Raw genomic sequence first — 4542 nt, forward strand, 5'->3', positions numbered from 1 at the left:
TCAATAGGAGTGATGAGAGTGGGCATCCCTGTTTTATTCAGTTCTTAAGGGGGATGCTCCCAGCTTTTGCTTGTTCAGAATGACATTGCCTAAATGTTTTTCATAAATGGCTCTTATTACTTTGAGGTATGTTCCATTGATGCCTAGTTAGTCGAGAGACTTTATCATGAAAGGATGTCAAATTTTCCTGAAATATTTTTCTGCGTCTATTGAGATAAATCACATGGTCTTTGTTTTTAATTATTTTTATGTGGTGAATCACCTTTATTGATTTGCATATGTTGAACCAACTTTGCATCCCAGGAATAAAACCTACTTGGTCATAGTGAATTAACTTTTTGATCTGCTGCTGGATTTGGTTTGATATTATTTTGTTGAGAATTTTTGCATCTGTGTTCATCACAGATATTAGTCTGCAGTTTTCTTCTTTATTTTTGCCAGATTTTGGTATCAAGGTGATAATGGCTTCATCAAATGAGTTACAAAGGAATCTCTCCTCCTCAATATTTTTGGAATAGTTTCAGGAGAATCGGTACTAACTCTTCTTTGTACATTTGGTAAAATTTGGCAGTGAATCTAGTCTGGTCCAGGACTTTTTTCAGGTGGTAGGTTTTTTATTACTGATTCAATTCCAGACCTCAATATTGGTCTGTTCAGGGTTTTAATGTCTGATTCAATTTTGGAAGGTTATATGTGTCCAGGAGTTTATCCATTTCTTCTAGACTTTCAAGTTTGTACGCACAGAGCTGTTTATAATAGTCTCTGAGGATCTTTTGTATTTCTGTTGGATTAGTTGTAGTATCACCCTTGTCATTTCTGATTGTGCCTATTTAGATCTTTTCTTTTTTTTCTTTGTAAGTTTAGGTAGGGCTACCATCTTTGGGTCCCCTCCCTTTGTATGGGAGCTCTGTTTTCACTCTATTAAATCTTGCAACTGGACTCTCTTCTGGTCCATGTTTGTTACAGCTTGAACTGAGCTTTCACTTGCCATTCACCACTGCTGTTTGCCGCCATCACAGACCTGCCACTGACTTCCATCCCTCCAGATCCAGCAGGGTGTGTGCTGTGTTCTTGATCCAGCAAGGCGCCCACTGATGCTCCTGATCAGGCTAAAGGCTTGCCATTGTTTCTGCATGGCTAAGTGCCTGGGTTCATCCTAATAGAGCTGAACACTAGTCACGGGGTTCCACGGTTCTCTTCTGTGACCCACAGCTTCTAATAGAGCTATAACACTCACCATATGGCCCAAGATTCCATTGCTTGGAATCCATGAGGCCAAGAACCCCAGGTCAGAGAACATGAGGCTTACCACCATCTTGGAAGTGGCCTGCCACCATCTTGGGAGCTCTGGGAGCAAGGACCCCCTGGTAACATTTGGAGACCATGAAGGGACCTCCAAAGTGATGGGAAGTGTTCCCCCCAAGGCAAAAATGCCCCTAAGATATATTCTGGAGAACTGGGACCAATTTGACCCTCAGACGCTAAGAAAGAAATGACTTACATTCTTCTGCAGTACCGCCTGGCCACGATATCCTCTTCAAGGGGGAGGGAGAGACCGGGCCTCCTGAAGGAAGTATAAATTATAACACCATCTGACAGTTAGACCTCTTTGGTAGAAAAGAACGAAAATGGAGTGAAGTGCCATATGTACAAACTTTATTTTCATTAAGAGACAACTCGAAATTATGTAAAAAGTGTGATTTATGCCCTACAGGAAGCACTCAGAGTCTACCTCCCTACCCTGGTGTCCCCGATTACTTCCCCAACTAATAAGGACCTCCCTTCAACTCAAATGATCCAAAAGGAGATAGACAAAGGGGTGAACAATGAACCAAAGAGTGCCAATATTCCCCGATTATGCCCCCTCCAAGCAGTGGGAGAAGGAGAATTTAGCCCAGCCAGAGTGCATGTACATTTTACTCTCTCAGACTTAAAGCAAATTAAAATAAACCTAGATAAATTCTCAGATAACCCTGATGGCTACATCAATGTTTTACAAGGTTTAGGACAATCCTTTGATCTGACATGGAGAGATATATTGTTACTGCTAAATCGTACACTAACCCCAAATGAGAGAAGTGCCACCATAACTGTAGCCCGAGAGTTTTGCGATCTCTGGTATCTCAGTCAGGTCAATGATAGGATGACAACAGAGGAAAGAGAACGATTCTCCACAGGCCAGCAGGCAGTTCCCAGTGTAGGCCCTCACTGGAACACAGAATCAGTACATGGAGATTGGTGCTGCAGACATATGCTAACTCGCGTGCCAGAAGGACTAAGGAAAACTAGGAAGAAACCTATGAATTATTCAATGATGTCCACTGTAACACAGGGAAGGGAAGAAAATCCTACTGCCTTTCTGGAGAGATTAAGGGAGGCATTGAGAAAGCATACCTCTCTGTCACCTGACTCTATTGAAGGCCAACTAATCTTAAAGCATAAGTTTATCACTGAGTCAGCTGAAGACATTAGAAAAAAAATTCAAAATCCACCTTAGACCTGGAGCAAAACTTAGAAACTCTATTGAACTTGGCAACCTCAGTGTTTTATAATAGAGATCAGGAAGAGCAGACAGAACAGGACAAACAGGATTAAAAAAAAAAAAAAAAAACCACAGGTCACTGCTTTAGTCATGGCCCTCAGGCAAGTGGACTTTGGAGGCTCTGGAAAAGGGAAAAGCTGGGCAAATCGAATGCCTAATAAGGCTTGCTTCCAGTGTGGTCTACAAGGACACTTTATAAAAGATTGTCCAAGTAGAAATAAGCAGCCCCCTCGTCCATGCCCCTTATGTCAAGGGAATCACTGGAAGGCCCACCGCCCCAGGGGACGAAGTTCTTCTGAGTCAGAAGCCACTAATCAGATGATCCAGCGGCAGGACTGAGGGTGCCCAGGGCAAGCGCCAGCCCATGCCATCACCCTCACAGAGCCCCGGGTATGATTGACCATTGAGGGCCAGGAGGTTAACTGTCTCCTGGACACTGGCACGGCCTTCTCAGTCTTACTCTCCTGTCCTGGACAACTGTCCTCCAGATCTGTCACTACCCGAGGGCTCCTAAGACAGCCAGTCGCTAGATACTTCTCCCAGTCACTAAGTTGTGACTGGGGAACTTTACTCTTTTCACATGCTTTTCTAATTATTCCTGAAAGCCCCACTCCCTTGTTAGGGAGAGACATTCTAGCAAAAGCAGGGGCCATAATACACCTGAACATAGGAGAAGGAACATACGTTGTTGTCCCCTGCTTGAGGAAGAAATTAATCCTGAAGTCTGGGCAACAGAAAGATAACATGGATGAGCGAAGAATGCCCGTCCCATTCAAGTTAAACTAAAGGATTCCTCCTCCTTTCCCTACCAAAGGCAGTACCCCCTTAGACCCGAGGCCCAACAAGGACTCCAAAAGATTGTTAAGGACCTAAAACCCCAAGGCCTAGTAAAACCATGCAGTAGCCCCTGCAATACTCCAATTTTAGGAGTACAGAAACCCAATGGACAGGGGAGGTTAGTGCAAAATCTCAGGATTATCAATGAGGCCATTGTCCCTCTATACCCAGCTATACCTAACCCTTATACTCTGCTTTCCCAAATACTAGAGGAAGCAGAGTGGTTTACAGTCCTGGACCTTAAGGATGCCTTTTTCTGCATCCCTGTACATCCTGACTCTCAATTCTTGTTTGCCTTTGAAGATCCTTCGAACACAACGTCTCAACTCACCTGGACTGTTTTACCCCAAGGGTTCAGGGATAGCCCCCATCTATTTGGCCAGGCATTAGCCCAAGACTTGAGCCAATTCTCATACCTGGACAGTCTTGTCCTTCGGTACGTGGATGATTTACTTTCAGCCACCCATTCAGAAACCTTGTGCCATCAAGCCACCCAAGCACTCTTAAATTTCCTCACCATCTGTGGCTATAAGGTTTCCAAACCAAAGGCTCAGCTCTGCTCACAGCAGGTTAAATACTTAGGGCTAAAATTATCCAAAGGCACCAGAGCCCTCAGTGAGGAACATATCCAGCCCATACTGGCTTATCCTTATCCCAAAACCCTAAGGCAACTAAGAGGGCTCCTTGGCATAACAGGCTTCTGCCAAATATGGATTCCCAAGTGTGGCAAAATAGCCAGGCCATTATATATAGTAATTAAGGAAACACAGAAAGCCAATACCCATTTAGTAAGATGGACACCTGAAGCAGAAGCGGCTTTCCAGGCCCTAAAGAAGGCCCTAACTCAAGCCCCAGTGTTAAGCTTGCCAATGCAGCAAGACTTTTCTTTATATGTCACAGAAAAAAACAGGAATAACACTAGGAGTCCTTACACAGGTCCGAAGGATGAGCTTGCAACCCATGGCATACCTAAGTAAGGAAACTGATGTAGTGGCAAAGAGTTGACCTCATTGTTTATGGGTAGTGGTGGCAGTAGAGAACATAACTATCAACAAGTGATTACTCAAACCTATGCCACTTGAGGGGACTTCTAGAGGTTCCCTTGACTGATCCCGACCTCAATTTGTATACTGATGGAAGTTCCTTTGTAGAAAAAGGACTTC

At 44.0% G+C, this 4542-nt stretch overlaps 1 pseudogene; it reads left to right on the forward strand.

The window, feature by feature from the left end:
- The first annotated feature begins 1403 nt into the window (after window positions 1-1403).
- LOC139362526 (uncharacterized) lies at window positions 1404-2497 on the forward strand (annotated as a pseudogene).
- The last annotated feature ends 2045 nt before the right edge of the window (window positions 2498-4542 follow it).

This window comes from Macaca nemestrina, chromosome 4, assembly GCF_043159975.1.
Source record: "Macaca nemestrina isolate mMacNem1 chromosome 4, mMacNem.hap1, whole genome shotgun sequence".
Taxonomy (NCBI): domain Eukaryota; kingdom Metazoa; phylum Chordata; class Mammalia; order Primates; family Cercopithecidae; genus Macaca; species Macaca nemestrina.